This window comes from Macrobrachium rosenbergii, chromosome 23 (assembly GCF_040412425.1).
Source record: "Macrobrachium rosenbergii isolate ZJJX-2024 chromosome 23, ASM4041242v1, whole genome shotgun sequence".
Classification (NCBI taxonomy): Eukaryota; Metazoa; Arthropoda; class Malacostraca; order Decapoda; family Palaemonidae; genus Macrobrachium; species Macrobrachium rosenbergii.
This window is the reverse complement of record NC_089763.1, coordinates 25,260,995-25,273,494: the sequence shown is the minus strand read 5'-3', so window position 1 is coordinate 25,273,494 and position 12,500 is coordinate 25,260,995. Positions and strand designations below refer to the sequence as shown.

Genomic DNA, 12,500 nt, shown 5'->3' with positions numbered 1-12,500 from the left:
TGAAGTTACAGATGAAAGTTTGGTGATACATTACTGAAATCCTGAATCAGTGTCGCCATTTTTATTTTCCGGTTCGGCTCAGCTAATTTTGCATTGTGTCCTGCTTTTAGAATATTCACTATAGGATTTTTTTTTTTTTGTAAGTTGACGTATAATACCCGCTTCCGACATTACTCTAACCAATGAGTGGTTGGCAATATGATCTCTCAGCCAATCACGATTAGCTTACATGACATCGACTGCGGGTATTTAATGTCAGACCCAAAAAAATGAAATAAGCTAAAAAAAAAAAAAAAACTATAGATTTATCCCCATTCCTTGTTCAGCCAGTTCATAATTTTTTTTCCTCACGACAGCAAAATCGGCAAAATTTATTTCAATCCTCCTCTGGGTTAAATAGAAAATAGTATAGAATGAAACTCATCTTTTTATTTTTCCATTTCGTTTGTCAATTCTCTAGTCGTATTTCTTTCTCTCTTGCACTTTCAGTTTTCCTACCCTTATAAGTCATCTCTGAGCCTAGCTCAACAGGCATTAGGATAAGGGGTTGTGTGACCTTGAAGAGGGGCAGTGGCTGAAAACTACCAAAAAAAAAAAAAAAACCTGCTCGGAGATAATGTTGGGAACTCTACAACCGAAAGGGTAGCACAAATTAGCATTCCCTAAAGTCTTGATCAGTTTGATAAATATCATCCAGTTCTAGGCCAGTTTATATAATATATATATATATATATATATATATATATATATATATATATATATATAAATATATATATATATATTACATAATATTGCATCAGGAATCGTCTACGTAAAACCGGCCCTCTCCATGACCTCTGTAGGTCAACAGTGGTATTGACTGGATGGTAATTTCTCTCTCTCTCTCTCTCTCTCTCTCTCTCTCTCTCTCTCTCTCTCTCTCTCTCTCTCTCTCTCACTTTTATTTTTTGTGAGCGAGACTAATTATGAAACGGACTTCCGCATGAACTAAACCTATTATGAAGCTTTTGATGTCATTATTGATGAATGAGGAGTCAGCTAAAAACAAATTGTGAATGTTGTTTACTTCATTCCCGGATTTCGGTTTTGCTGTGCTGTGAAGCGGGCTTTTGGAAATCGATTATTTTACAGCGATGAAAACAATAATTCGGTGGAAAAAAATGTGAGTTGGAATTGGAAATCTATTATTTTTTACCGAAAAAAATAATTGGAGGAAGGATGTGAAATGGGATTAGAAATCTACTATTTTTCTAAAATACGAAAAAATAATTCAAGGAAAATCTATGAGATGGAATTGGAAATCGATTATTTTGCAGCGATGAAAAAAATAATTCGGTGGAAAAAAATGTGAGTTGGAATTGGAAATCTATTATTTTTTACCGAAAAAAATCATTGGAGGAAGTATGCGAAATGGAATTAGAAATCTATTATTTTTCTAAAATAAGGAAAGATAATTCAAGGAAAATATATGTGAGATGGAACTGGAAATGGATTATTTTGCAGCGATGAAAAAAATAATTCGGTGGAAAAAAATGTGAATTGGAATTGAAAATCTACTATTTTTTACTGAAAAAAAAATAATTGGAGAAAGTATGTGAAACGGAATTAAAAATCTATTATTTTTCTAAAATAAGATAAAATAATTCAAGGAAAATTTGTGAGATGGAATTGGAAATCGATTATTTTTACCAATGAAAAAATAATTAGGGGAAAAATGTAAGATGGCTTTGGAAATCGATTATTTTTCACCAATGGAAACAAGAACTGATGGAAAAATGTAATATGGAATTGGAAATAGATTATTTTCACCAATGAAAAAGTATTCGAAGAAAAAATATGAGATGAAATTGGAAATCGATTATTTTTCACCAATAAAAAAAATAATTCAGGAAAAAAGTGTAAGATGGAAGAAGCAGAGAAAGAGAGAGAGAGAGAGAGAGAGAGAGAGAGAGAGAGAGAGAGAGAGAAAATCAAAGGCCTGGAATCCGTTGAAGATATAAAGCAATTCAAAGAAATGTAAGTATACATAGAAATGTAAGTAACGGAAGAAATGTAAGTAACGGAAGAAATTTAAGCAACGGAAGAAATGAAAGTAACGAAAGAAGTGTAAGTAACGGAAGAAATGTAAGTAACGGAAGAAGTTTAAGTGACGGAAGAAATTTAAGTAACAGAAGAAATCTAATTAACGGAAGAAATTTGATTAGCGGAAGAACTCTAAGTAACAGAAGAAATCTAATTAACGGAAGAAATTTGATTGGCGGAAGAAATCTAAGTAACGGAAAAAATCTAAGTAACGGAATAAATTTAAGTAACGGAAGAAATCTAATTAACGCAAGGAATTTAAATAACAGAAGAAATTTAAGCAACGGAAGAAATCTAAGTAACGGAAGAAATGTATGTAACACAAGAAGTTTAAGGAACGGAAGAAGTTTAAGTAACGGAAGAAATTTAAGTAAAGGAAGAAATGAAAGTTATGGAAGAAGTTTAAGTAACGGAAGAAATGTAAGTAACGGAAGAAGTTTAAGTAACGGAAGAAATTTAAGTAACAGAATAAATCTAATTAACGGAAGAAATTTGATTAGCGGAAGAAATCTAAGTAACGGAAGAAATCTAAATAACGGAAGAAATCTAAGTAACGAAAGAAATTTAAGTAACGGAAGAAATGTAATTAACGCAAGATCTTTAAATAACAGAAGAAATTTAAGTAGCGGAAGAAATCTAAGTAACGAATGAAATTCAAGTAACGGGAGAAGTGTAAACAACAGAAGAAATTTAAGTAACCGAAGAAATTCAAGCAAGGAAAAAAATTTAAGTATCGGAAGAAATTTAAGTATCGGAAGAAATTTAAGTATCGGAAGAAATTCAAGTAACAGAAACGTACAATCGGCATAATTGCCTGAGCCACGAATTTATTCCATCAATTTTACCCTGAATTACAGAGAAAATACCCTAAATAAAAAAATAAAAAAATACGCCCTCATGAAATTCATATTCACAAGCTCACACAAATATTATCGAAATATTTTCGCCAGAAAACCTCAGTTGTTATTACATAGGCGCGAATCTAATTACGTCCCTCATTATCATATCAAACGCACCCGCTTTCTACTATCAAGAAAAAAGAAAGAAAGAAAAAAGATAGCACACACCAGCCTTTCAGCAAGTCAGAAAACAATAGCGTCAGAGCTCTCGTGGCAAATATCAGAAATACATTGTTTTTGGAGCCTTTTTTTTTTCATAGTATCAGAATAACATGAAAGAAACTCGCATTACGTTATTCGGTAATGCGTTAATGATTTCACTTACTAAATGGGACACGAACCTTGCGAAGCCGAATGACTTTGTTTTGTCGCGAGGAGAAGTAATGAAGGCTGTTGAGTGAAACGATGATGTTTTCGATGTAAATAACAAAGCCTCATCACCCTCTTTGCATTATATGCTCATTATATTTGACTGCAATTCATCATCATCAAATAATTACAATAGAAATTAAGATTAGAACGTGAACCACTCGATAGCTTACGACATTAATAACTTTGACAAACTAATCCTTTTATATATATACTGTACATATGATATATATACATATATATATGTATATATATACATATATGTACATATATACATATATATATATGTATGTATGTAAAATGTATGTATGTATGTATGTATGTATGTATGTATGCATATGTATATGTAATGATTATAATCAACTTTGTACGTGATTCATTTATCACGCATTACGGGTGAAAAATAAGAGACGGTGTAGGTCTGACCAGTTTGACTTTATTTTCAAGCCATTGACGAAGGGGCTGATACAGAGTATTAGAAGTCACAAATATATATATTACAGGAAGTACCTGACGAACATATATAATATATATATATATATATATATAGTATATATATATATATATATATATATATATATATATATATATATATAAATATATATATATGTATAAATATATATATACATATGTATATATTATATATACTGTATATATATATATATATATAATATATATATATATATAACATATTTAAATTATATATAATATATATAATTAGCCATGTAACACATTCGTTATACGCAACCATATTTATAACCTGTGAAATGTCTATCCTTAAATCCCATACTGATTGCAAGAAAATCTGCAGCATTTTTTTCAGAGCATTTTGGAAACGAAGACAAAGCTAGGTCAATAACTGGGGGAAAATACTCAATACTTGTGCAGCTTCACTTTAATCTTCGCACTGAATAAAAAAATAAAAAGTTGCAGAGAAAAGAACTTACACCCTTTTGATGATTTTGAGCTTTTTCTTTTCTAATCTTCGTAAATATTTTTGCTTCAACCGGTCAAAATAAGGAGACATTTTTAGACTTTGAAGTGATGGAAATTTAAAGGCAAAAGTGAATGTGGTCTGTCTTATTCATTTCTCTTTCTGTAAGTTATCGCTCTGGTATACATTTCTTTTTTGTAAGAGAGAGAGAGAGAGAGAGAGAGGCTTTGGCCAACGCAAGAACTCACTCTTTTGATTAGAGAGAGAGAGAGAGACAGACAGACAGACAGACAGAGTGAGTGGTTCTGGCCAACGCAAGAACTTGCTCTTTTGATTATCACAAGGAGAGAGAGAGAGAGAGAGAGAGAGAGAGAGAGAGAGAGAGAGAGAGAGAGAGAGAGAGAGAGAGAGACAGGCTTTCGTCAATGTAAGAACCTGCTATTTTATTATCATAAGGATAATATACATATGTATATATAATATACATATATATGTGTATAAATATATATATATATATATATATATATATATATATATATATATATATATAACATATATGTATCTACAATGCACATATATATAAATAAATAAATAAATAAATAAATATACATGTATACCTCTATTATATACTTTATACATATATACTTTATATAATATATATATGTATATATATATATATATATATATATATATATATATGTATATGTATGTATAGATATATATATATATATATATATATATATATATATATATATATATATATATATATATAAATAAATAGAATGAAAACATCTATGCATAACGAAGTCCTTCCTTACACAATAATTACTTACACATCACTTCAGACTGAAAAATCTAATCCTTCATTTACAAAAACAAAATTCTCCATTTTTCCCACTGTTATTTCCCCTCTGCCTTTCCATTCTTATGGCACCCTCCTTTCTTTCCTCTTCCGTTCTCCCCCACCCCCTGTATTTCGCACAAACATAAAAGAGGAAAATAAAAATATATATTTTTCCCTCTGCGTGAAAACGGCATTGTACAGCTTTATCCGGGATAAAGTTCAGGTCCTGTTGGAATTTTTTTTTTCCAGCGGGAACCATTCCCGACAGACTGGAATAACAGCGATGCCACACCATTCCCACATTCCCACAATAAAGGCGTGTCTGGTGGAATACGATAGCAGTGACGTCATTCTACTTTTTTCACGGCTTTATAAATCTTTAGCACCTGTCTTTACAATAATATGCTTTATTGCACCTTATATTGGTGATCACTGTAGGCAAAACAATTTTCTCATGATATTTGTCTTTATAATAATAAGCACAATTTTGACCTCAGTTTTCTTATGATATCTTTATAATAATGTACTCCTATAATAATATGCTTTATTATGTCTTGCCAGTTGCAAAACAATTTTCTCTTTTTCTTTACGACCAATGCCATAAAACAATTTTCTAGGCAAAACAGTTTTGCGACCAATATTCGTGATATTTGTCTTTATAATATGCTTTATTACGCCTTAGACAAAACAATTTTTTGGTCTTTATAATAATATGACCACTAGGCAAAACATTTTTCTTATGATATTCGTCTTTATAATAATATGCTTTATTATGCCTTGCTTTGGTAACCACTTTAGGCAAAACAGTTTTCTTATGATATTCGTCTTTATAAAAATATGCTTTATTATGTCTTGTTTTGGCGACCAATGTATAGGCAAAGCAATTCTCATATATCTGTCTTTACAGTCTTTACAATAACGTGCTTTATCTTATTGTTTTGGTGACCACTGTAGGCAAAACGATTTTCTCCTGACATCTGTTACGAAAGGTTGTCGCTTTCCACTGGCGTAGGTATTTGTGTATGCGAAATTTTAAACATCCTAAAAAAAAAAAATTAAATTCTTTACGTACAAAAATATCTGAAACATCACATTCGACGTGACATTCAAAACAGAAAGGACTCAGTCTTTTCTATGACAAATCTTTTCTCCTTCAGATGGCTCGAACTCTCTCTCCCCCTTTTCCCGCCTAAGGCTTTCTTTCCAAACCGTTTCTGCAACCATTTTTCCTTTTTCACATCTCTCTCTCTCTCTCTCTCTCTCTCTCTCCAAGGTTTTCTTCTGCAACCCCCCCGCCCCCTTTTCTTCCCTCACCTCTCTTCCTCTACTCTTTTCCTCCACTCTCTTTCTGTTATTTCACAGGATGCGTCGCCGACAAAAAATATCCTTTACACTTCACGTGACAAAAGGCGCAGTGGAAGCCTACAACAGCTTCCACAAAAAAAAAAAAAGTAAAAGGTTTGACTTTTCTTCTTTTTGAAATTTTGTTTCAACCAATTCACCATTTGGAATAGTCTCTTATTCGAGCTGCGAAACAGATGGTGGACAAAGAGATGAGAAGGGAATAAAACAAAGACGCTCAAGTGAAGCAAAAATGAATGATTCAGAAATATGGAGAATTTTGCACTCTCCAGTTTCCGATACTTCTATCCTAAGAAAAATTCAGAAGTAATTCCTGTAACGGAAGAAATGTGGACTTTCTGAAACTGACTACATGTTTCTGATAACTCATTTTATCATGGTTGTTACAGAACAACGAAGTCTGGCTTATCTGAGCAAAGAAAACTTAAGTAGAGGTCGAGATATCTCAGCAATTCACAGATTTCTGTTCTGAAAATGACAATAGGTAGGAGCAATTCTCTCTGAAAATGACAATAGGTAGGAACCATTCTCTCTGAAAATGACAATAGGTAGGAGCAATTCTCTCTGAAAATGACAATAGGTAGGAACCATTCTCTCTGAAAATGACAATACGTAGGAGCAATTCTCTCTGAAAATGACAATAGGTAGGAACAATTCTCTCTGAAAAATGACAATAGGTAGGAACAATTCTCTCTGAAAATGACAGTAGGTAGGAGCAATTCTCTCTGAAAATGACAATAGGTAGGAGCAATTCTCTCGGAAAATGACAATAGGTAGGAACAATTCTCTCTGAAAATGACAATAGGTAGGAACAATTCTCTCTGAAAATGACAACAGGTAGGAACAATTCTCTCTGAAAATGACAATAGGTGGGAACAAGTCTCACCGAGACATATGGAATCAATTGGTAACAACACCCGGTTCTATGTAATGTAATATTCCTAAAAGAACTCTTAGCTTCTCTGTTATTATTATTATTATTATTATTATTATTATTATTATTATTATTATTATTATTATTATTATTATTATTATTATTATTATTATTTCTCAGAAGATGAACCCTATTCATAAAAACGCTCTTCTCTGATCCTTTGAAAAGTAAATTCCAATTATTATTATTATTATTATTATTATTATTATTATTATTATTATTATTATTATTATTAGTTATGTGTATGTACAAATATTTAAAGCAGTAAACTGTACAGATAGATTTCAGAATTTTTCGGTTCCTTTTCAATCTCGATTGAAAAGGGGAACCGAACGAATTCCCGAAAGCCATCTGTACAGTTTTATCTTTAAATGTTTGTACATACACATAACTGTGGATTTCTTTCTCCATTTTAAGACTCGTGCTACTAAGAGTATCTTTTTTATCACTCAGAAGATGAACCCACAGGGGCCACTGACTTGAAACTGAAGCTTCCAAGGAATAACGCAGTGCCCATTTGAAAGCGGTAAACGGAATGTAACAGGAAACACAGAGAGAGAAGAGATGTCTTTAGAAATAAAAAAAAAAAAATTAATTAACGAATTTCGATAAATAACAAACAGACGAAAATCGTAAATCCGAAATATCAAGACATCAAGTCATTAGAAAAGGGAGAATTCAAGCCACAAATGAATAAATAAACAGATAAAAATCGCAAATCCGAAATAATCAGAATCGCCCACCCCCCCTAAAACCGTACGCGGGCAATCACCGGACCCAATCGGATTAGAATTACCTTGCTGTGACAAAGCAATATCCGGAAATGGAGACTTCCGGGCCGTTACGTCACTCGGAATTGAATGTGGGTAAAGATATTCCCGTTGATTGCTTTCGCAGTAATTGAACTGCAACGACCTTTTAAAGCGGAAATATATGCTCCTCGATTGCGCGTTTATTTTCCCTGTGGTCATAAATCGGAATAAATTTCTTCGCAAATGTATCGGGGATTTATTTGGGTAATTCGGTAAACGTTAAAAAAATGGCCTGTCAAATGTGCATTTTATTCTTGTTATAATTATTGTCAGAAGATGAAGCATATTCATGTGGAACAAGCCCACAGGGGCCATCGACTTGTAATTATTATTATTATTATTATTATTATTATTATTATTATTATTATTATTATTATTATTATTATTATTATTATTATTATCATTATTATTATTATTCAGAAGATGAACCTTGTTCATTTGGAACAGGCCCACAAGGGCCATCGACTTGAAATTATTATTATTATTATTATTATTATTATTATTATTATTATTATTATTATTATTATTATTATTATTATTATTAATTATTATTATTATTCAGAGGATGAGCCCTAGCCATATGGAACAAGCCCACAGGGGTCATTTTCTTGAACCTCAAGCTTCCAAAGAATGTGTGTACTTGTGTACTATTTTTTTTACTTTTTTTATTTATATTACTTTGCCTGGTATTTTTTTTTTTTATAAAGTCTTATGATCAAACAGATTAAACTAATTTGCTTTTAATGTTTCAGCATGCGTCCTTCTACCGTGAGGGAATGAAGTGTATATAGATATCTCAGGATATTTAAATGTCCCTCTAAAATTGCTGAATTGAAAACGATGGGAAATAGAATGTGAAATACAATGGGATTCCACATCGCCAGCAGTTAAAAGCCAATCAACACAAACTGTATATCCGCGGCCTGTTCATTCGTAATTTTCACCTAATATAGTTCTTCATGCGATGGGTGGGTAGAACTTTCGGCTAGCACGCTGTTGGCTCAGCGTTCGACTCTCCGAGCTGCCAATGAAGAATTAGAGAAATTTATTTCTGGTGATGGAAATTAATTTCTCGTCATAATGTGGTTCGGATTCCACAATAAGCTGTAGTAGGTCCCGTTGCTAGGTAACCAGTTGGTTTTAGCCACGTAAAATAAATCTAATCCTTCGGCCCAGCCCTAGGAGAGCTGTTAACCAGCTCAGTGGTCTGGTTAAACTAAGATATACTTAACTTTTTCACCTAATATATATAAGCATAATTTTCGCAGCACTGAAAGAATGTAACTGACTGAACATTCTTAAGGAGGTATATGGTTTTATTTGTGGTGTGTCGGGGAGGGGGGGAGGGGGGATTGACTAATTGCCCCCGTATTACTATTAAAAAGAATTAAGGGGGTTGTTTCGCCCCATAAGAGCCAATTATAATTCCAAAGGTTTCACACGCCACAATTTTTTTTTCCATTCAAAAGGCATTTTACGCACATACTTTCTTTATAAGACAGAACATATTTTTGGTACTCCATTATGAATAATATTTTTTTACGAATTTAACAAAAAATCAAACTTTTTTTCAATATTAAAAAAATAATAATATTCAGAATGGGGGTGCAAAAAATATGTTCTTTCTATACAGAAAGACTTAGTGAATGAAATGCTTTTTTGAATTCAAGAAATTGGATGAAAATTGTGGGGTGTGAAGCCTCTGGAGTGCAAAAAAAAACTTGTTTCTGGGAAAAAGCGTTTACAATATGATCAGACATAGCCACCACGATCACAAAATGCCTTGTTATCGTAAATGCATATACAGGTATACCTGTACGGTATTTATGCATTTTTATAAGCATATATATATTTACGCATATATATATGTATATACATATTTATTTTTTTTATTTATTTAGCGTGAAAGAGAGAGTGGATGAGCGAAAAATAGTTTTTTTTTAATATCGGGAATTATCGCTAAGTTATACTTTACGTTTTCTGTAATTTGTTTACTCTTAGAGAACAGAGAAAACGTAAGAATAGGGTGGAGTATGCTAAGTTTTATCGAGTTTTTTTATTTATTTGAATTGGGGAACGTCGACTCGCTCCAAGCAGACGACGCGCCTCACATATGTACTAAAAGTGTCAAAATAAGAGCTAAATACTTTTTTTTTTAATTTTTGGTACCAAAATCTGAAAATATAGGCTTTAAAGTACCGAAAACCGTTGTTAACTGAAATTCGATTTCTGGACCCACTGCCTTGGTACTTTTATTTCGAGCTGGTAGCGGGTGGCGACGGGATTGGCTAATTACCCCTGTACTACTGTTTAAAAGAATTAAGCTCTTTTCAGTACGCATGTGTATACTTCTCATTATGATATGTGCAATAATTACTATCTATTCCTTTCGTTAAATACTAAATTTTCCTGTCTACCACATATATAATTACTGTTTAATGTAAGGATCGTCACCGATAAAATAATATTATATTAAAAAGATACTAAATTTTCTAGTCTACCACACATATAATTACTGTTTAATGTAAGGATCATCATCGACAAAATAAAATTATATTAAAAAGTTTCATTTACCTCAATGTGTTGGTTACCGCAGGGCGTAGCGTTTCCTGGTCACGAAGAAATAAGAAGAAATATCGAGAATGTCTTGTTCTCGATTTCTCAGCTCTTTTCAGTTCCTTTCGAAATGAAGTTCACGTTTTTTTTTTTTTTAAACTATCCGGTAACCGTTTTCCTTGATGCGCCAGGATTCCCGTTGATGCTTCTCACTAAATGTCTGACAGACAGCAGTATAGTTTGGTGCATGTCTGAATATTCTTTCCTTTTTAAACACTTCGCGGACGTTTCTCTTGATGCGTCAGGACAATTCTCTTGAAGCTTCTCACTAAATGTCTGATAGACAGCAGTACTTTTTGATGCATGTCTGAAAATGCGGACGTTTCAGGACAGTTCCCTTGATGCTTCTCACTACATGGCTGATAAGCAGTAATACTTTTTGGTGCATGTCTGAATACTCTGCCCTTCTTAACACTTCGCGGACTTATCTCAAAGAACTGTGCCCAGAATTATCCATACGCACACAAGTTAAATGTATTATACTGTACTTAAGGAAGCTCTCTGGTTAAAGGAAATTTATGGTCCCACAGGCTTCGTCAGAGACCCCCAGCTGGCGCGCGAACTACCAATTCTGAACTGGGACCAGTGAAACACCTGTTTGAATGTCCTATTGGATAGTTAATTGTTCATTCAGACCTCATAGGCCATTTCCATCGATCCACCTTGCAGGGGAAATCACCCCCACAGGCATTCACATATACTTAAACACCCACCAACTCCGTAGGGGTGGTTGTGCCGTCACAGTACCTCACGTGGTGCACTGTAGGCATTACTTAGGGGCCTTTGCAGAATTCCTTCCTTAGGCCCCTAGCTACAACCCCTTTCATTCCTTTTTTCTGTACCTCCGTTCATAGTCTCTGTTTTCCATCTGACTTTCGTTAAACCTCTCTAAAAACTGTTTCACGGTATAACTGCAAAGGGTTTTCCTCCTGTTACACCTTTCAGACCTTACTGTCAATTTCCATTTCAATGCTGAATGACCTCATAGGTCCCAGCGCTTGGTCTTTGGCCTAAATTCTATGTTCCAGTTCTAGTTCCGCTCCCATCGCATCGCACGACGAAAAAGAATTTGAATTCATCACTTACTTTACGAGACTTTAAGTTGGAAGTACAGGTCATTTCCTGGAGAATTACCATTTGCCTTGATGCATCAGTGCAGCAGTGGACTGTCCACTTGGTGACTAGTCAACTGCTGCGGGTAGCAACTACGATAGATGAAGACATGCAGCCGGCAACCTTATCCCAAAGGTTTGTAGAAAACAGGACGATTGACATCTTAGAGCCATCTTCTGTAAGGAGAAAAGATGTTTAGTTAAAATAAGAAGGAGAGTTAATTAGGGAAATAAAATCAACAGTAGTATGTAATAGTTTCCATAACAAAAGTTTGTTTCTTTTTTTATGAGATTTTATTAAAACGTGAGGGAGTCATTGCCGTATTCTAACTTCGAATATTGTTTAATATTTTTCGAATATCGTAACTCAACTCACTGTTCTTTTCGAATATTATAAAATGACATTATACAGCACAAATAACAACATCAGGTTATTTTCAGAACGACCAAGTAATCGTCAAAACAATATTCACTTTTCAGTCTTCTCTTCAATCTCCATTCCTCCACCAACCCTTTAACTCATGAGCCCAGCGTCG

At 33.2% G+C, this 12,500-nt stretch overlaps 1 long non-coding RNA gene across 1 annotated transcript in view; it reads right to left on the bottom strand.

Annotated features, from left to right (window-relative positions):
• LOC136851390 (uncharacterized) overlaps positions 1-11,547 on the bottom strand; it is a 77,037-nt gene extending 65,490 nt beyond the window's left edge. Inside the window, exon 1 of the long non-coding RNA XR_010856861.1 lies at positions 10,811-11,547. This is a non-coding gene — a long non-coding RNA (uncharacterized lncRNA). The remainder of the gene's footprint in view (positions 1-10,810) is intronic.
• Positions 11,548-12,500: the final 953 nt, after the last annotated feature.